Below are 22,417 nucleotides of genomic sequence, written 5' to 3'. Positions count from 1 at the left end.
AAAGACGTTTTTGTCTTTTGAGCTTCTAGTCATGAAATCTATGCAGCCTACTCAATCACTTTTTATAGCTACTGTTTACAGGCCTCCTGGGCCATATACAGCGTTCCTCACTGAGTTCCCTGAATTCCTATCGGACCTTGTAGTCATAGCAGATAATATTCTAATCTTTGGTGACTTTAATATTCACATGGAAAAGTCCACAGACCCACTCCAAAAGGCTTTCGGAGCCATCATCGACTCAGTGGGTTTTGTCCAACATGTCTCTGGACCCACTCACTGTCACAGTCATACGCTGGACCTAGTTTTGTCCCATGGAATAAATGTTGTGGATCTTAATGTTTTTCCTCATAATCCTGGTCTATCGGACCACTATTTTATTACGTTTGCAATTGCAACAAATAATCTGCTCAGACCCCAACCAAGGAACATCAAAAGTCGTGCTATAAATTCACAGACAACACAAAGATTCCTTGATGTCCTTCCAGATTCCCTCTGTCTACCCAAGGACGCCAGAGGACAAAAATCAGTTAACCACCTAACTGAGGAACTCAATTTAACCTTGCACAATACCCTAGATGCAGTTGCACCCCTAAAACCTAAAAACATTTCTCATAAGAAACTAGCTCCCTGGTACACAGAAAATACCCGAGCTCTGAAGCAAGCTTCCAGAAAATTGGAACGGAAATGGCGCCACACCAAACTGGAAGTCTTCCGACTAGCTTGGAAAGACAATACCGTGCAGTACCGTAGAGCCCTTACTGCTGCTCGATCATCCTATTTTTCTAACTTAATTGAGGAAAAGAATAATCCGAAATTCCTTTTTGATACTGTCGCAAAGCTAACTAAAAAGCAGCATTCCCCAAGAGAGGATGACTTTCACTTTAGCAGTGATAAATTCATGAACTTCTTTGAGGAAAAGATTATGATTATTAGAAAGCAAATTACAGACTCCTCTTTAAATCTGCGTATTCCTTCAAAGCTCAGTTGTCCTGAGTCTGCACAACTCTCCCAGGACCTAGGATCAAGAGAGACGCTCAAGTGTTTTAGTACTATATCTCTTGACACAATGATGAAAATAATCTTGGCCTCTAAACCTTCAAGCTGCACACTGGACCCTATTCCAACTAAACTACTGAAAGAGCTGCTTCCTGTGCTTGGCCCTCCTATGTTGAACATAATAAACGGCTCTCTATCCACCGGATGTGTACCAAACTCACTAAAAGTGGCAGTAATAAAGCCTCTCTTGAAAAAGCCAAACCTTGACCCAGAAAATATAAAAAACTATAGGCCTATATCGAATCTTCCATTCCTCTCAAAATTTTTAGAAAAGGCTGTTGCGCAGCAACTTACTGCCTTCCTGAAGACAAACAATGTATACGAAATGCTTCAGTCTGGTTTTAGACCCCATCATAGCACTGAGACGGCACTTGTGAAGGTGGTAAATGACATTTTAATGGCATCGGACCGAGGCTCTGCATCTGTCCTCGTGCTCCTAGACCTTAGTGCTGCTTTTGATACCATCGATCACCACATTCTTTTGGAGAGATTGGAAACCCAAATTGGTCTACACGGACAAGTTCTGGCCTGGTTTAGATCTTATCTGTCGGAAAGATATCAGTTTGTCTCTGTGAATGGTTTGTCCTCTGACAAATCAACTGTAAATTTCGGTGTTCCTCAAGGTTCCGTTTTGGGACCACTATTGTTTTCACTATATATTTTACCTCTTGGGGATGTTATTCGAAAACATAATGTTAACTTTCACTGCTATGCGGATGACACACAGCTGTACATTTCAATGAAACATGGTGAAGCCCCAAAATTGCCCTTGCTAGAAGCATGTGTTTCAGACATAAGGAAGTGGATGGCTGCAAACTTTCTACTTTTAAACTCGGACAAAACAGAGATGCTTGTTCTAGGTCCCAAGAAACAAAGAGATCTTCTGTTGAATCTGACAATTAATCTTAATGGTTGTACAGTCGTCTCAAATAAAACTGTGAAGGACCTCGGCGTTACTCTGGACCCTGATCTCTCTTTTGAAGAACATATCAAGACCATTTCAAGGACAGCTTTTTTCCATCTACGTAACATTGCAAAAATCAGAAACTTTCTGTCCAAAAATGATGCAGAAAAATTAATCCATGCTTTTGTCACTTCTAGGTTAGACTACTGCAATGCTCTACTTTCCGGCTACCCGGATAAAGCACTAAATAAACTTCAGTTAGTACTAAATACGGCTGCTCGAATTCTGACTAGAACCAAAAGATTTGATCATATTACTCCAGTGCTAGCCTCTCTACACTGGCTTCCTGTCAAAGCAATGGCTGATTTCAAGGTTTTACTGCTAACCTACAAAGCATTACATGGGCTTGCTCCTATCTATCTCTCTGATTTGGTCCTGCCGTACATACCTACACGTACGCTACGGTCACAAGACGCAGGCCTCCTAATTGTCCCTAGAATTTCTAAGCAAACAGCTGGAGGCAGGGCGTTCTCCTATAGAGCTCCATTTTTATAGAACGGTCTGCCTACCCATGTCAGAGACGCAAACTCGGTCTCAACCTTTAAGTCCTTACTGAAGACTTATCTCTTCAGTGGGTCATATGATTGAGTGTAGTCTGGCCCAGGAGTGGGAAGGTGAACGGAAAGGCTCTGGAGCAACGAACCGCCCTTGCTGTCTCTGCCTGGCCGGTTCCCCTCTTCCCACTGGGATTCTCTGCCTCTAACCCTATTACAAGGGCTGAGTCACTGGCTTACTGGGGCTCTCTCTTGCCGTCCCTGGAAGGGGTGCGTCACCTGAGTGGGTTGATTCACTGATGTGGTCATCCTGTCTGGGATGGCGCCCCCTTGGGTTGTGCCATGGCGGAGTTCTTTGTGGGCTATACTCAGCCTTGTCTCAGGATGGTAAGTTGGTGGTTGAAGATATCCCTCTAGTGGTGTGGGGGCTGTGCTTTGGCAAAGTGGGTGGGGTTATATCCTTCCTGTTTGGCCCTGTCTGGGGTGTCCTTGGATGGGGCCACAGTGTCTCCTGACCCCTCCTGTCTCAGCCTCCAGTATTTATGCTGCAGTAGTTAACGTGTCGGGGGGCTAGGGTCAGTTTGTTATATCTGGAGTACCTCTCCTGTCCTATTCGGTGTCCTGTGTGAATCTAAGTGTGCGTTCTCTAATTCTCTCTTTCTCTCTCTCTCTCTCTCTCTCTCGGAGGACCTGAGCCCTAGGACCATGCCCCAGGACTACCTGACATGATGACTCCTTGCTGTCCCCAGTCCACCTGGCCGTGCTGCTGCTCCAGTTTCAACTGTTCTGCCTTATTATTATTCGACCATGCTGGTCATTTATGAACATTTGAACATCTTGGCCATGTTCTGTTATAATCTCCACCCGGCACAGCCAGAAGAGGACTGGCCACCCCACATATGCTCTCTCTAATTCTCTCTTTCTTTCTCTCTCTCGGAGGACCTGAGCCCTAGGACCATGCCCCAGGACTACCTGACATGATGACTCCTTGCTGTCCCCGGTCCACCTGACCGTGCTGCTGCTCCAGTTTCAACTGTTCTGCCTTATTATTATACGACCATGCTGGTCATTTATGAACATTTGAACATCTTGGCCATGTTCTGTTATAATCTCTACCCGGCACAGCCAGAAGAGGACTGGCCACCCCACATAGCCTGGTTCCTCTCTAGGTTTCTTCCTAGGTTTTGGCCTTTCTAGGGAGTTTTTCCTAGCCACCATGCTTCTACACCTGCATTGCTTGCTGTTTGGGGTTTTAGGCTGGGTTTCTGTACAGCACTTTGAGATATCAGCTGATGTACGAAGGGCTATATAAATACATTTGATTTGATTTGACTGCCGAACTCGTCCACTGGACTGTCTCTGTTTGAGTGTCAGTTTGGGTTCACCCCCCCCGGTTCCTGAACAAGAGGCTGAAGCAGGGGTGCCATCAGATGAGGCGTTCATTCGATGATGTCGCCCACCTTGATCTGAGCGCGATCCTCCTTGCTCCGCTTCTCCGACACCAACATCAGGCAAACCGGCATCGAAGACCTCTTCAGCTCCTCCGACCGGGTCAACTGTGTGGCTATCCACCCGTGATCTTCCCTTAAAGGTGAACTCGCGGAAGCTCTCCATAAGACCATTCAAGATCCTGAGTCGCATCAGCCCGGTCACCTATCGTCTCCAGCTTCCCCGGTCCATGAGGGTCTGTCCATACTTTCATGTCTCCCATCTCAAGCTGGTAAGCACCACTCCATTCTGTCCCCCCACACCTGCTCCTCCACCCCCTCAACTTGTGGATGGCCTACACAGTCCAGCTTCTGTTGGAGGCTCGTCGGATCCGAGGGACCCTGCAGTATTTGGTGGACTGGGAGGACTATGGCCCTGAGTAGCGGGACATCCTGGATCTGTGTCTTGCCTGGATCTGTCTTGTTAGAGACTTCAAACAACTACGTGGTGGTCGAGTATGGCGGTTGGAGCCGCTCCTGTGTCGGCGTAAACACCGTGCACCTAGCGACCTGGTCAGCGTGCATTGTGACACACTCCCTAACCCGGACGACGCTGGGCCAAATGTGCGCCGCCTCATGGGCCTCCCGGTCGCGGCCGGCTGTGACAGAGCCTTAGCTCGAACCCAGAATCTCTGGTGGCACAGCTTAGACCACTGTGCCATCTGGGAGGCTCCCTAGAGACTTTTAAAATGGACTCAGGTGTGTCTTATTATTTCATGATTGTGTCCTTGTTAGAAGACGTGTGTTTTTTGTGGTCCTTTACAGAAGCTTGAATTGCTTACCGTGTGCGTTCGATTCCTGAGTGAGTTTGAGACTTAGTGTTGGTTGTTTTTTCAAGTGTACTGTGATCCTGCGGCAACCGTATCTCAGTAAAGTACTGTTTATCCTTAACCACTGATTCCTCGTCTGGCCTCTTCTCTGCACCTGGGTCCAACCTTACCACGTCACATATATAGCCTTTGAGCCCAGAGTTCTTCCTGGTCAGGTGGTCACATGGTCTGGACGCCTACATATTATAGATATAATCAGTAACTGTATTAACTCATGACATGGGTCATTACTCTCCTTATGGTCCCACGTAAGCTGTGGTTCTCTAATGGTCCGTTTAGCCAGGGAAGTCAGAGTGTATTTAGTCTCCCTGTCGTTAAGGAGGGTTGAGCTGGGGACTGAGTGTAAAATGGAGAATGATTCATTGACCTGAGTAGTCAAAGGGGGTGGGGGTGTGTGTGTGTGCCGAATAGGGATCGATATACATTGCAGGAAGACTTTTGACCCTACGGAGCCGAGCTCAGCTATTTCCAGGAGGGAGGGAGGGATAGATGGCGGGAAGGAGGGCGATGGAGAGGGGGGGGAGACTGCAGGCGAGTGAAGGAAGAAGAATGCCATGTGAGAGGAGGTTGTTTTATTGAATTAGCTCCTGACTGTTATCCTGTGACACACTGAGAATAGCAGACCTCTGCCTCCCTGCCATCAGATAGTTTATTACCTCCCATTATAACCAGGCCTTTTACAGCCTAGAAAGAAATCAGCCTCAATGTTTCAACTCTATTTAGTGGTACAGCTTTAACAGAAGCTGTTATCTCAGGGTAGTAAGTTGGTGGTTTGAAGATATCCCTCTAATGGCTGTGCTTTGGCAAAGTGGGTGGGGTTATGGCCTGCCTGATTGGCCCTGTCTGAGGGCATCGTAGGACGGGGTCACAGTGTCTCCCAACTCCTCCTGTCTCAGCCTCCAGTATTTATGCTGCAATAGTTTGTGTCAGGGGGCTAGGGTCAGTCTGTTATATCTGGAGTATTTCTCCTGTCTTGTCCTGTATGAATTTAAGTATGCTCCCTTTAATTCTCTCTCCCTCCCCTCCCGGGGACCTGAGCCCTGGGACCCTGCCTCAGGACAACCTGGCCTGATGACTCCTTGCTGTCCCCAGTCCACCTGGTCGTGCTGCTGCTCCAGTTTCAACTGTTATGCCTGCGGCTATGGTACCCTGACCGGTTTCCGGACGTGCTACCTTGTCCCGGGCCTGCTGTTTTTGACTCTCTCTCTACCGCACCTGCTGTCTCTAACTCTGAATGCTCGGCAATGATAATCCAACTGACATTTACTCCTGAGGTGCTGACCTGTTGCACCCTCTACAACCACTGCTAATCATCATTGAACGTTTGAACATTTTGGCCATGTACTGTTATAATCTCAACCCGGCACAGCCACCTCTCAGAGCCTGGTTTCTCTCTAGGTTTCTGCCTTTCTAGAGAGTTTTTCATAGCCACCGTGCTTCTACATCTGCATTGCTTGCTGTTTTGGGTTTTAGGCTGGGTTTCTGTATAGCACTTTGTGACATTGGGCTTTATAAATACATTTGATTGATTGATTGAAATGGGTGAAGGGACAATGCTATTATGCTGATGGAGAAGAGATAAGCACAGCATCCATGACACAGTCCCTTAAGGTGGAGAAGGGGGTTGAGAGTGCACCAATGTGGAGAATTTACTAGAAACTTCCTGTCTCAGTACGACACACCAACCCTAGCGAGTTCAGTAGGGATGCATCCTATTCCTTTGGGATGCAGACTTCAGCTGGTAGCCTACAGGACAATCCTCTGCATTGTCTCTCTACTGAGGCCATCCATCCAACACAGAACTGTTAATCACCAGCAAGCTGTCCTAACATCAATGCACATGGTTAACATTAAGGATAGAAGGGCTAGTGATGAGGAAGCTCAAGAGGAATTGTCCCCCATTTTACAGTGGTGGGAAGATGTTAAATTACCAAAATATTTACCCCTGGCCTGTCAAAGACAGCTAACACTACACAGTTACTGCACTGAGGGTGCTGTGCACGTCTGAATGTTGTCGCTTGTATGTGTATGTTTTGTAAAACAAAACATAGAATTAAAACTTGCAAAAGAGTGCTGGTGCAGTCTCAGCACAGTACGTGGTGAGAAAAAAGTTCTGGCAGTCAGTACTGTATGGTGTTGAGTGAAGCATTCCTTGTTACCTAGTGTGTGTGTGTGTCCCATCCTGTTCTATATAGAGCCTAGCAGGACAGACAGCAAGTCTTCAACTCCCAGATTAGATTAGATCAGATGGACTAGGGCCTCTGACTGACTGACTGACTGACTGACTGACTATAATTCAGTTATTGATGAGTTGTTTTTTTGCTTTAGCTAAAAGCTCCTGCAAAGTAGTTGAATTTCACACAACAACGATTTGTACAAACGGCCCTGCAAACCCTTTGTCCCAGATAGAATAAACATCTGTGATCTCTGAACAGAACCAAAACCACAGCCTCTGTTGGCCCAGCACGGAGTTCCAGGGAACCATTATGTGTGAAACTATGCCTGTAAAATGCCAGCAAGGGGTCAAGTTAGAAAAACAAAAGGGCTGCTTCTAATCTATGAAGCTTAGCAGCTGGTGACAGGAATGTTTTTCAAGTCCTACACTGTCAGAGGGAAAGGGACTAGTGGACAGAACGATATGTAGACCAACACACTGGTACTGTCCAACCCCTTATTGAAGATGAGAACCGTACACATAACTTAAGAATTAGTATCTTCTGGTCAGATCTTTCACTGGGCAGATATGCAGCACATTGGCCAATGGGCTGGAGGGAGGGACTGAGACTGATATGGTAACTTGACTAAACAATCAAATTTCTCAAGTATTTCCCCTTTTGGAAGGCAACATAAATCTGAGATCTTCAGTAAACCTAAACTATGTCCAAAAGTAGACATAAATCACTGGTCTGTAGACAGCACAGTGCAGATTCCTTAAAACCATCCAGGTGATAGGATATACTGTCAACCACACACACTCTGAACCCCCCCACCCACACACCCTGAACCCCAAACACCCTGAACCCCACCACGGTCTCTGACCTCCTCCCTATAGGCTGTCTGTGTCATCGGCAAACTTGATGATGGTGTTGGAGTTGTGCCTGGCCATGCAGTCATGAGTGAACAGGGAGTACAGGACGGGACTGAGCACGCACCCATGTTGAGGTTCAGCGTGGCAGGTGTGTTGTTACTTACCCTTACCACCTGGGGGTGGCCCCTCAGGAAGTCCAGGATGCAGTTGCAGAGGGAGGTGTTTAGTCCCAGGGTCCTTAGCTTAGTGATGAGCTTCGAGGGCACTATGGTGTTGAACGCTGAGTTGTAGTCAATGATTAACATTCTCACATAGGTGTTCCTTTTGTCCAGGTGGGTAAGGGCAGTGTTCAGTGCAATAGAGAATGCATTATCTGTGGATCTGTTGGGGCAGTAGGCAAATTGGAGTGGGTCTAGGGTTTCTGGGATAATGGTGTTGATGTGAGCCATGACCAGCCTTTCAAAGCACTTCATGGCTACAGACGTGAGTGCTACGGGTCGGGAGTCAATTAGGCAGGTTACCTTAGTGTTCTTGGGCACAGGGAATATGGTGGTCTGCTTGAAACATGCTGGTATTACAGACTCAGTCAGAGACAGGTTGAAAATGTCAGTGAAGACCCTTGCCAGTTGGTCAGCGCATGCTCGGAGTACACGTCCTGGTAATCCATCTGGACCTGCGGCCTTGTGAATGTTGACATGTTTAAAGGTCTTTACTCACATCGGCTATGATAACACAGTCATCCGGAACAGCTGATGCTCTCATGCATGCTTCAGTGTTACTTTCCTCAAAGCTAGCATAGAACGAATTTAGCTTGTCTGGTAGGCTCGTGTCACTGGGAAGCTCTGCCTGTTGGATGGTTCGTCGGAGTCCATGAAATCGGCTGACATCCCACTCCATGAAATCGGCAGCTCTAGTCTTTAGCTCAGTGCGAATGTTGCCTGTAATCCATGGCTTCTGGTTGGGGTATGTATGTACAGTCACTGTGGGGATGACGTCATCGATGCACTTGTTGATGAAGCCAGTGACGGATGTGGTGCACTTCTCAATGCCATTGGAAGAACCCTGGAACATATTTCAGTCTGTGCTAGCAAAACAGTCCTGTACCTTAGCATCTGCTTCATCTGACCAAGTCACTGGTGCTTCCTGCTTTAGTTTTTGCTTGTAATGATTTGACAAATGGAGTGCGAGGGAGAGCTTTATACGTGTCTCTGTGTGTGGAGTAAAGATAGTCCAGACTTTTTTCCCCCTCTGGTTGCACATGTGACATGCTGGTAGAAATGAGGTCAAACGGATTTGAGTTTCCCTGCATTAATGTCCCCGGCCACTAGGAGTGCCACCTCTGGATGAGCATTTTACTGTTTGCTTATGTAAATAGTGTGGTCTACAGCTTATCATGAGATACTCTACTTCAGGCGAGCAAAACCTCATTTTGTGCACCAGCTGTTGTTTACAACTATACATAGACCGTCACCCCTTGTCTTACCAGAGGCCGCTGTTCTCTCCTGTCGAAAAAGTTTAAACCCGCCTGCTGTATGCTATTCATGTCGTCGTTCAGCCACGACCTGGTGAAACGTAACATATTACAGTTTTTAATGTCCCATTCGTAGGATATACGTCTATTTTATTATTGATTGATTGTACGTTGGCTAGTAGGACCGATGGTAAAGGTAGATGACCCTCTCGGTGTCGGGTCCTTACAAGGCACCGGGCCTTTGTCCTCGATACCTCCGTCTCTTTCTTCTGCGAATGACGCCTTGTCCGACTCGTTGAAGAAATAGTATTCCTCCAGTACGGGGTGAGTAATCACTGTCCTGATTTCTAGAAGCTCTTTTTCGGTCATAAAACACGGTGGCAGAAACATTATGTACAAAGTTACAAATAATACAAAAAAAACACACACAATAGCAAAATTGGTTATGGGATCGTAAAACGGCAGCCATCTCCTTCGGCACCATTAACAGCTCAGGAACAGCGATGTTCCTGAGCGGAGTAGAGCTGCCATATTTGGACAGGCACCAGCTTTCATGCCCCCTCTCTTCTACCACATCCTCCATCCCCACCCCCTACCCTACTAGTGATGAGAGAGAGAAACAAATCGTCACAGTTACATTTCGGAATATTATTTTTGACGATATATCGTATTGTTTTGCCAACATCACAATATTGTTTTTGAGCTAGTTGGCTTTACATGCACCAAAACTCCAATTTGTTATCAGCACTTTTATTTCCAAGACTGATCAAAACTCGTTTTGCTCGTCATGCTCTCTCGTGTCTCTCTGCAGTAGACACATTGTGAGCAATATGTTACATCGAGGAGCAATAAAATCACAGTATTGAATCGCAATACACACATATCATATTGCCTCCGTACTCAACTGGCGGACCACGGAACGGATCCAGAATGGGGTCAATACGGAGCAGAAAAATTCAAAATATCATATAAACACACAAGACATGAAAGAATGCATAGAAATGCAGGAAAATTGCTCTGAAACTGCAACATTTAATCTCTATCAACAAGAGGGGTGTGAACAGTTTGGGGGAGCATGGGTTGTGAGGTGGGGGTTTATTACCACACCAATAAATTACATTATCCATCCGGACCTTTGCCATCTAGAAAAATTGTGTGACCGGACCTTCTCAAATAGTTCTTGAGTACCTCTGTCATATCGGCACCTGAGTATCGTGATAATCTTGTATCGTGAGGTCCCTGTCAATACCCAGCATTACCCCCTACCTAATAATTTCCCATGATAACCACCCATTTCCTTCTCAAAATACACAGCCCACTCTGACCACTCTCCCTGTTATTTTTATTGAGCTGCCCTCTTGGCCCGATCGCCATTATAAAGAGGTCTTCTGACCTCAATAGGACTTCCTGAATACATAAAGGTTAAATAAATAAAAATGCAGACCAACTGTGTATAAAGTCAGATGGGTTAAACACAATCTCTTCCTGTCTAGTGTAGATTGTTAAAACGGCTGAGCATCAGATTCAGATTGAGTTGCACTCGCAGGTCTTAGTCACAACTGAGTGAATGGCTTTATTTATTTAGGGGCTTCCTTCCTTTAGAAATATCTACATGTCAGCGAATACTTCCTAGCAGCAGCAGCAACAGTAATATTACAATCACAAACGCTAAGCTAGCTGCTTTTCTGGGTAAAACAGAGAGAGAACTTGGCAGTACTCCACTATGACAGTGCTCCAGAGAGAGAGAGAGAGAGCGAGAGAGATTACGTCCCAAATGGCACCCTATTCCCTATATAGTGCACTACTTTTGACCAGAGCAAACAGGAAAATACATCTCAACTGAAATGATGCTGAAATATAAATCAATTGCAAGATAAGTCATCTCTCTCCCTCCCCTTTCTTGCTCTATTTATGAATCAATCTCTCAATTCATGAATCACTCTCTCAATTCAATTTCAATTCAATTTAAGGGCATTATTGGCATGGGAAACATGTTTACATTGTCAAAGCAAGGGAAGTAGATAATAAACAATAACATTTTTACTGTAAACATCACACGTACAAAAGTTCCAAAAGAATAAAGACATTTCAAATGTCATTATGTATATGTACAGTGTTGTAATGATGTGCAAATAGTTAAAGTACAAAAGGGAAAATAAATAAACAAATATAGGTTAGGCCCTTTTCTTGTGGCAACAGGTCACAAATCTTGCTGCTGTGATGGCACACTGTGGTATTTCACCCAGTAGATATGGGAGTTTATCAAAATTGGGTTTGTTTTCTAATTCTTTGTGGATCTGTATAATCTGAGGGAAATATGTGTCTCTAATATGGTCATACATTTGGCAGGAGGTGAGGAAGTGCAGCTCAATTTCCACCTCATTTTGTGGGCCGTGTGCACATAGCCTGTCTTCTCTTGAGAGTCAAGTCTGCCTATGGCGGCCTTTCTTAATAGCAAGGCTATGCTCACTGAGTCTGTACATAGTCAAAGCTTTCCTTAAGTCCCCCCCCCCCCCCCTACTCATGAGTCAGGTATAAAGCACAACCATGATATCATATATCATATATTCTCAAATATGGGGTGAGTGTGAAACATGGCTGTCACTGTGTTGAAAATAGCAGGACAGTGTTAACTATTTCTGACTCAGCCACATGGTTAACACTCAGATAATAATCAACAGTCTCACAGACTAGGCCTATGAGCATTATTCAGGCAAGGGGGAAGAGAGAGACATTTAATATGAATCTTAGCTAACGGCCACCAATCACTTCCATACAAAATATTTCCTGTTGCACACGACCCCAGATTCACCCGATGAACAGCTGAGCTATGATATTAATGAGTTCAGCTGCACTGAGAGATAAAATAGGGGAGATGAATACTATAAGCCTAGGGGCTTGCTCTCTGAGCTGGAGTTCAGACAGGCAGCAGCAGCGGTAGTCAGACCTGGGTTCAAATAGTACTTGAAATTAATCAAATACTATTCTATTGGTTAATTAAGCCAGGCAAGCTCAGTCAAGCATGTTAAAAATGATTTCAAATAGTATTTGAACCCAGGTCTGGCAGGAGTACAGTGAGTCGTATCCCTAAGCGTTGGTTTGCTGAGTTGGCCCTTCCTTTGTTGGAACACAGGAAGCTCATCTCAATCACACAAGAAGCCAGCCGGCGTGCTGCCTGGAAACGGGCCAAATCCCCCTTTAAGGCCGGCGCATAACGTGGAGATACAACTGCAGGGAGGCCAGCCTCTGTGGATGCTGGAGAGGAGAGTAGCAATCCAGGGAAGCTAGTACACACACACGCACACTCACACGAAGCTTTAGGGTAGAGAGGAGAAAGCCTCAGTAGTGGCTGAGTAGCAGACACAGCCAACAGCCTCTGTGGAAGCTGCATGGAGACTGCAGGGGAGATGACTCCTATGGTAATCAACACCATAAGAGTTATAACAGCTATGTTTTAGGGTTATAGGTGAGAGAGCCTCCGGAGGAAGGGAGGCCAGGGGAGCCAGTTACGCCACATGATTGTCTATGTGGATTGACTGTGTCTGACCTGCTCCTTTAAATCTATCCATCCCAAATCATTTAAGGTCTGGGAAAACACGGCAATACCGCAACAAGCATATTCAGAGATACCACAACCAAACATTGCGTATCCTTAGCTAGTAGGTAATAACTTGGATAGCTAGTAGATAATAACTTGGATAGCTAGTAGAAACATCACAGCGAAAAAGACGACCATTAAAACAAGTAAATATTTACAGTGAGAAGTGACTGATCAGGCTCTCAGAGCCTTGGTGTTGGAGTAGGATCAAAACCGACGCTCAGAGCTTTAACGAGGTCCCTCAGCCTGCTGTAGGAAAGTCTGCTAACTGCCCACTACCGTGCTCCCAGTTGAGGTACGGACTCATTTACTAAAGCTGTCTATTACCAGTAATAACAGAAGTTCTGTGTTACGTGAGCCCTTGAGGGCAAAGATACCTTCACTAAGTGCATTGTGACGTCTACAGTCAAGCTGTTTTGTACAAGTGTTATGCCTACAGAACGCAGCCCATTTGAACACTCAACTCACTCTATTAGGTCTAGGTTGAGGACTTACTGCTTGGCTTTCTCCTGACAGCCAAGTTAAAGTAGTGTTCTAATCAGCCTTGTAATACTACAGTCGTTAGCTTTATAGGGTCAGCTGTGGACACCTTTAGGCCGGTTAACGCTGTAAAATTGGCATTAGGTTGCAGGCTCAACACTTGAACAAGAGGGCCTCCATTGCTCCCTCCAACAGCAGGGTGAAATCTCTGCAGGCAGCAAACAGTAAGCAGTCATTACTACACTACTTTCTCCAGGGATCATTGGGGAAATAAATTCATTTCCATGTAAAAGGACCCTGTAAAATGTAAAAGGAGCATGTACAATGTAAAAGGACCCTGTAAAATGTAAAAGGACCCTGTAAAATGTAAAAGGACCCTGTAAAAGGACCCTGTAAAATGTAAAAGGAGCATGTACAATGTAAAAGGACCCTGTAAAATGTAAAAGGACCCTGTAAAATGTAAAAGGACCCTGTAAAAGGACCCTGTAAAATGTAAAAGGAACCTGTAAAATGTAAAAGGACCCTGTAAAATGTAAAAGGACCCTGTAAAATGTAAAAGGACCCTGTAAAAGGAACCTGTAAAATGTAAAAGGACCCTGTAAAATGTAAAAGGACCCTGTAAAATGTAAAAGGAGCCTGTAAAATGTAAAAGGACCCTGTAAAAGGAGCATGTAAAAGGACCCTGTAAAATGTAAAAGGACCCTGTAAAATGTAAAAGGAGCATGGAAAAGGACCCTGTAAAATGTAAAAGGAGCATGTCAAATTGGGTGTCAAATGAAGCTAAGAGTCTATATTTGTTTGAGAAGTGAAGGCATATATAAATTGTTGAACCATTTTACATCGCAAAAATTTGGAATAAGCAAAGACTTTGATTCCTGGTTAAACAGATGGAAAAGGGGTCTTAGAAAACATCTACCAGAAACATCAACATATATATATTTTATTTTACCTTTATTTAACCAGGTAGGCAAGTTGAGAACAAGTTCTCATTTACAACTGTGACCTGGCCAAGACAAAGCAAAGCAGTTCGACACATACAACAACACAGAGTTACACATGGAGTAAAACAAACATACAGTCAATAATACAGTAGAAAAATAAATATATATACAATGTGAGCAAGTGAGGTGAGATAAGGGAGGTAAAGGCAAAAAAAATAAGTAAATACAGTATAACAAGTAACACACTGGAATGGTTGATTTGCAGTGGAAGAATGTGCAAGGTAGAGATAGAAATAATGGGGTGCAAAGGAGCGAAATAAATAAATAAATAAATACATTAGGGAAAGAGGAGGGTCCCTGGTTCGAACCCAGATTGGGGCGAGGAGAGGGACGGGAAGCTATACTGTTACATTTAGTTTTGGATCATTATTGCTGCATTCTGTAAGTTGAACAAACATTGCCTTCTGCCTTGAAATTCCATTACCAAAAACCAACAAAGTATCTTTCAGATATTTTCTATTTTTATGAGGGAGGATAATGAAAGTTCACATAGTAACCTATCAAATAGTTATGGTGTTTTTATTGATATCAATTTTCATTATGAATTGATAAGTGATTCAAACTCGAAATGTGGTAACAAAGTGTCTACAATTGAATAGGCTACAATAGGAAATCATGGTAGTTACAAACCACAGTCGGGTTCACAATAACTTTTAACAATGCACACATGTTAATTGAAATGCATTCCAGGTGACTAGCTTATGAAGCTGGTTGAGAAAATCCCACGAGTGTGCAATGCTGTCACCAAAACAAAAGGTGGCTACTTTGAAGAATCTCAAATATAAAGTATATTTCAATTTGCTTAACACTTTTTGGGTTACTCCATGATTCCATATGTGTTATTTCATAGTGTTGATGTCTTCACTATTATTCTACAATGTAGAACATAGTAAAAATAAAGATAAAACCCTTGAATGAGTAGGTGTGTCCAAACTTTTGGCTGGTAGTGTTCGTTACTTTCTTTTGCCGGCTGTCTTCACAGTTGCTAATAAAAACGATCTTCATTGTCAGCCTCCTCAGATCATCCCAATCTACTATTTACCAACAATATAAGGAGTTTGTCCCGTTTTCAACACCAACCTCTTGTAGCATTGCAGAGGTCACCTAAACGAAGGCTGCATCCCAAATGGCACTCCTATCGGGCTCCGGTCAAAAGCAGTGCACTACATAGGGAATAGGGCACAATTTGAAAAGCCTAAACCACCCCATTCCTGTATGTGGTTTTGATGCTGTTTTTAGACCTGGATGTGGAGTTGCCATGAAATCACAAAGTGCCTCTGAGTCTGAGGGTCGAGGGGAGTGGGAGGGCAAACCTCCATATAAACTACTGAGCAGGTTTAACCAAAACCCAACGCAATTTCAACTTAAAGAATGACAATTCCATCCTCGACAACAGAGACTTCTGAAAGACCGAAACTGAATCTGATATAGGCTTGACCATAGAGATCCTATAATTCAAGACTATATGTAATCCTATGTGCTAAACACAGTAATCAATGACTATAATGTTTACATAGCGTTATCTCATTCATATACAGTACCAGTCAAATGTTTGGACACACCCACTCACTGTAGAATAATAGTGAAGACATCAACACTATGGAATAGTGAAACTGGCTCTCATGAGGACCGCCACAGGTTTTGATGTCTTCATTATTATTCTACAATGTAGAAAATAGTACAAATAAAGAAAAACCTGGAATGAGTAGGTGTGTCCAAACTTTTGACTGCTACTGTACTTTGCAATAGAGCACATTTGATTCCTAACATCAGCACAAGATGATTTCATAATTAGACTGGAATAATCTTGTGATAATCAGGATGAGGTCTAATTATGAGCTCTTATTTTTCCACTCTCACACAGTTGAGGAAAGTCCTTAGGGAATTCCATGATGTGCTAGTTAGAGCAGACAGTGATTTACTGACAAACAAAACCTGATAACCACACTGTGATCATCTGTGGCCTCTCTCTGTTACGGGCTCATACTACTCCTTGTTGTGGGTCAGGGTAACATAATGGTTGTAACAGGCAGTCATTGTACTACTTGTTTTCTACACAAATCGCCCCGTTCAGTACAAACAATGTGTTTGAGTAACAGCCGATTCATCACTTCCGCCACAGAGGGACAGGAGAACACATATGGTCTGTGTCAGACGTACCCCAGAACGGCAGGATGGGGTCTCCTGTCAATCAGATGAGAAGCCAGCTCTTCAACCGCTGTTATCTGGCGTTGGAGGTCACATCCATTCAGCTGGTAACTCCCCAACATAGCGTATCCGACCTACCGTCTCCTACCTCCACACACACACACCCTCTTCTCCCTCAATTAGCCCTACCCCCTTCTCCTCATCCCTCCTTCCACTCTCCCTCCATCCCTCCCACAGCTCTATCCCCTTAATTAAACTCTAGCAACACCGAGAAGTCAGCTCGACTCGGACGCCCGTATTTACAAGGTTATTGAAAACGCACACACATTATATCTTCCCTGAGAATAAATGGATGACTTCTTCTGGGGGATGACTTCTGCTGTGTACATCTCTATTCTCCCTGGATATTGACATTATAAAGGTCTATTGATGTCAACAAGCCAGACGCTACAGTGTTTGTGAGCAGACGGGATTGGTGGGCGATCGAATAAGATGACATTGACTTTATCAGGTGGGAGAGAGAGAGAAAGGGAGAGAAAGAGAGAGGCTGAGTTGTTCTTTGGGACACTCCTAGCCCTGATGTTATCTTTAGGTCATGACCCCCCCCACTTTCACCACTGTGAAATATATTTCCCATAACCAAAAATATTGTGTTTTCAGCTACTACTGTGAGTAAGTGACATGGAGAAGGGAGGGAGAGGCAGCAAACAACCAAGCCGACTCACACTATAGTAGAATAACAGCTGCCATAGCTGGGTTATTCATCATCCAATATGATAACGTAGTACCTGTCCTGACTGTATCGAACTGAGAGAAGCTAGTTAAGCTAGCTAGCTAGGCTAATTGAGGCCTCATGTGCTTTCTCGTGCTACACATTTACAAACAACAACTCCATTCAGAATATTAAGTAGAAGCCTACCTGTTGGCTCTTGTTCATTGTAACCTATCCTCTCCTCCTTTAACTTTTAATTCAATCATTTTAATTCCATCTTCCGTTGATTAGATATCTCCTATCTTTTGCCACACACGGCTGTAGCCTACTGCCACTTTGATGACTTATGATTGACCAACAACAAGCTACAGTTGAAGTCGGAAGTTTACATACACTTAGGTTGGAGTCATTAAAACTTGTTTTTTAACCACTCCACACATTTCTTGTTAACAAACTATAGTTTTGGCAAGTCCGTTAGGACATCTACTTTGTGGATGACACAAGTCATTTTTCCAACAATTGTTTACAGACAGATTATTTCACTTATAATTCACTGTATCACAATTCCAGTGGGTCAGAAGTTTACATACACTAAGTTGACTGTGTCTTTAAACAGCTTGGGAAATTCCAGAAAATGATGTCATGGCTTTAGAAGCTACTGATAGGCTAATTGACATCATTTGAGTCAATTGGAGGTGTACCTGTGGATGTATTTCAATGACTACTTTCAATCTCAGTGCCTCTTTGCTTGACATCATGGGAAAATCATGAAAGAAATTGTCCAAGACCTCAGAAAAAAGATTGTAGACCTCCACAAGTCTGGTTCATCCTTGGGAGCAATTTCCAAACGCCTGAAAGTACCACGTTCATCTGTACAAACAATAGTACGCAAGTATAAGCACCATGGGACCACGCAGCCATCATACCGCTCAGGAAGCGTTTGTGTCTCCTAGAGATTAACGTACTTTGGTACAAAAAGTGCAAATCAATCCCAGAACAACAGTAAAGGACCTTGTGAAGATGCTGGAGGAAACAGGTACAGAGATATCTATATCCACAGTAAAACGAGTCCTATATTGACAAAACCTGAAAGGCCACTCAGCAAGTAAGAAGCCAGTGCTCCAAAACCGCCATAAAAAAAACAGACTATGGTTTGATACTGCACATGGGGGAAAAGATCGTACTTTTTGGAGAAATGTCCTCTGGTCTGATGAAACAAAAATAGAACTGTTTGGCCATAATGACCATCGTTATGTTTGGAGGAAAAAAGGGGATGCTTGCAAGCCGAAGAACACCATCCCAACTGATAAGCACGGGGGTGGTAGCAACATGTTGTGGGGGTGCTTTGCTGCAGGAGGGACTGGTGCACTTCACAAAATAGATGGCATCATGAGGTGGAAAATGATGTGGATATATTGAAGCAACATCTCAAGACCTCAGTCAGGAAGTTAAAGCTTGGTCGCAAATGGGTCTTCCAAATGGACAATGACCCCAAGCATACTTCCAAAGTTGTGGCAAAATGGCTTAAGGACAACAAAGTCAAGGTATTGGAGTAGCCATCACAAAGCCCTGACCTCAATCCTTTAGAGAATTTGTGGGCAGAAATGGAAATGCGTGTACGAGCAAGGAGGCCTACAAACCTGACTTCGTTACACCAGCTCTGTCAGGAGGGATGGGCCAAAATTCACCCAACTTATTGTGGGAGGCTTGTGGAAGGCTACTCGAAATGTTTGACCGAAGTTAAATAATTTAAAGGCAATGCTACCAAATACTAATTGAGTGTATGTAAACTTCTGACCCACTGGGAATGTGATGAAAGAAATAAAAGCTGAAATCAATCATTCTCTCTACTATTATTCTGACATTGCACATCCTTAAAATAAAGTGGTGATCCTAACTGACAGGGGATATTTACTTGGATTAAATGTCAGGAATTGTGAAAAACTGATTTTAAATGTATTTGGCTAAACTGTATGTAAACTTCCGACTTCAACTGTACATGCGCCACTTTCCTGAAAAGCAAGAGCAGTAGCACAAATGATACAATTTCTTTCTCTCTCTCAGCCATGGGCCTTCTGACTCTTTTAGGTGATCCGAAACATTTGGCTTCGTTTGCGTAGAAGACCTTGCTCATTTGGATCCCAAACAGCTCTTTATTCAAAATGCTTAAAAATCTACATAGAACCACGAAAAAAATGTAAATCTCCAATGTACATTTTTACCTTACCAACTGATTAGATAGCATGCAAATTACTTTTACACACTGTAAATATCACTGTGGGCCAGATTGACACGCTCTTCCCGCTGTTTATTGTTTCTGCAGTGAGGATTCACCCTCTTTAAGGAATTAATTTGTCATTTATCTGCAGAAAAAAAACTTTGGAGCCTAAAAGCAGTAGTAGGAGTATGCAAATCTGGGAGCCAAAGGAAATGCAATTCGGTTTTGACGTTCACCAAAAATATCCTTTCAAAAAGAGCCATCGATCACTACTCCCTCTCTACTGCGGCAGTCGCATTCCAATGTGTATGGGTCCTTCCGGACAAGTCAGTTAAAATTATATATACCCAAGACCCATGACAATCATATCAGATCCGATCCAGACCTGTGACAATATTTATAATTCTGGATCTGGACCCGCTCATGTCCCGGGTATCAAGGTACAGGTGGATCCAGGAAGACCTCTATAGACAGGGGTGTTTTTTTGACACCACCACCCCCCCAGTAAATGTCGAACTGTCCTTAAAATATCCATCATAAAAGTCCTTCACTCATGTGGAAAATTCATAGACTTATTGGAGAGTAATCAATAACGGATGAAAAACAGGATTCATACAATTATCAAAATATAAATATTTACCTTATCGGCGTGATTTATTTCCGATGCAACATACGTAAATAAATGTATGCTCTTAAAAATCCCCGTTGTGATCCGCTAAAGACCGTAGACAGGCAATTGCTTTGTTGGTAACAGCTTTCTCCTCTGCGAAAAGTCACGGTCAATTCACTTCCCCGTGGGTCACTCCTTATTCAGTTACTTCATTGAGAAAGGGAAAAATGGTGTTTAGTTGTAAAAATATGTATGTATGTAATATATATATATATATATATCAAATTTAATATATATGTTTAGCATATTCCCCAGGCCGCGTGAATTTATTTTTATTTTCAAAATTAGTCCGCAGGACTCTCCTCTGAAGCTAAGCTCCGCCTCCACAGGAAATTCCATATGACGTCATGCATTTAAGATACGCCCATATTCTATTACAGTGAATATTATGACATGCACGAGAATAATGAACATTCTACCAAAGCTAACGCTGGAATAGCCTCTTCTTATCAGATACATTTGCCATGTACGGATGGGTTTGTGATGTGTATCCTTTTAGGGTCATGTTCAGTCTATATCCCTTATTGGTTACCCTCTTGTTAATGGACATTGTATGCTTTTTTAAATGACTTTGCAAGAGGTTCTTGGGAGAATTGCTGACATCTAGTACTGGTATAATACATATTGCTGAGTGGACTGACTGAGGGGTTGACAACAGTTTCCATGTGGATGTTAGAGTCTGGTTAGTGTGTACCCACACAGGCTCCATTGAAGCTGCCCAGGTCTGACTGGGACACAAAGACACTGTTTGTGCTTTACAGAAAACCTTACTGTATCAAAGGGCGATTAATTCTTTCTCATATTTGGACTACTCACGCTCACACAACAACTTAATTGGCTACCTGTAATTGTACAGCTGTTCTGCATGGTTTTGGGTTTGAACCCAGTCCAGCCTCTTTTCACTGTTCAATCACCACTTTCATTTGTTTATGTTTTTAAAAATTACTTTGACTGGTCACCTTGCTCCTTACCAAATGTGTTTTGGTTGGATTTGACCAAAATAAAATGCAAGCAAGAAAGTTATTTTGTATTCAACTATACTTCTTGTATTTAATTTATTTTTCTTTATTAAGAAAATATTTATTCTTCAGGATGGAAGACATTGGTACATTTTCCAGTCAAACAACCACTGGCGGATTTACCATTAGGCAAAAGTGCCTGCCTCAGGCCTCACATCATCAAGGAGCCTCCTGAGCTGGGAAAAATAATAATATATATATATATATTCTCTGCTTGAAAATACATTTTTACAATATGGCCAAAGGCAATTATTTTGTGGCTGTGGTAACTAGTGACAACCGGATTGTCAGACAGGATGACATTCCTGAAAATTGGTCTTCTCTACTCTATGGAAAGGTGAAACTCTCACGAACACGATGGTGTTCTCCGTTTGAGGGACCACAATGGAAAAAAGTCCCTGACTTTATTGCGCAATCCTGGTCACGTTTAAAAAGATTTGTACTGTGTGTATATTTGTACTGTGTGTACATATACCGGTAGTCTGAAGGTATGTACTGTGTGTACATATACCTCTAGTCTGAAGGTATCCGGTACAGGGCATTCCCACGTAAAAGGTATACAGGTAATTCCACTGAATTTTTTATTTTATTTTCCAGATTTTTCTCATAAATCTCAGATATAGGACAGACACTTCAAAACATAGTTCCTTTTGATTTCATTTCAGACAAATTTCTGTTCTTCCATGAATTAATCTGTTATTCAATGCGTTTCTATGGGCTAATATCAGTAAGGCCAAAATCAATGTTTTATCAAATAGTTTTTAATATATTTATTTATATACCTACAGGAGTTGAAAATCAAATAGCTAAAGGATTTTTCAAATGACCATCTTAAAACAATTCCATATGTTAGCTTAGTAGAAACCCAGCCCCAGGCCGTTAGACTCTAAGGGGATGCGATACGCATTTCTCTAGTAAAAAGACAGTTGCTGCTGATAATACTGCCATCGTCGTTAAGGTAAGAGACATGTCTGGCCAAAAAGAGTATGGCATATCACTAATTGTAAGTTGCTCTAGATAAGAGTGTCTGTTAAATTACTATTATGTAAATATACATGGGTTACATATAGTCCTAGTAAGACAGAAAGACGCTGTTTCGCTCGCTCGGATGCTTTCTCCAGTAAGACAGTTTCAGCCACTTGTGAATTGAAGGAAAGTTGACGGGTGCACAGTACGCTGTTCGGATGCTGGAATTATTTGGATGAACGTGCAAAGGTAACCTACTTTTTGAAGGGATTTGT

At 43.2% G+C, this 22,417-nt stretch overlaps 1 protein-coding gene across 1 annotated transcript in view; it reads right to left on the bottom strand.

Moving 5' to 3' along the window:
- LOC112215590 (integrin beta-1) overlaps nt 1-20,447 on the bottom strand; it is a 53,081-nt gene extending 32,634 nt beyond the window's left edge. The window contains exon 1 of the mRNA XM_042299098.1: nt 20,128-20,447. The gene's annotated coding sequence lies outside the window, so the exon portion shown is untranslated. The remainder of the gene's footprint in view (nt 1-20,127) is intronic.
- Nucleotides 20,448-22,417: the final 1,970 nt, after the last annotated feature.

The sequence above is a fragment of the Oncorhynchus tshawytscha genome, linkage group LG16 (genome assembly GCF_018296145.1).
Source record: "Oncorhynchus tshawytscha isolate Ot180627B linkage group LG16, Otsh_v2.0, whole genome shotgun sequence".
Classification (NCBI taxonomy): domain Eukaryota; kingdom Metazoa; phylum Chordata; class Actinopteri; order Salmoniformes; family Salmonidae; genus Oncorhynchus; species Oncorhynchus tshawytscha.
The sequence above is the reverse complement of the archived record's forward strand: the minus strand, read 5'-3'. Positions and strand labels throughout refer to the sequence as shown.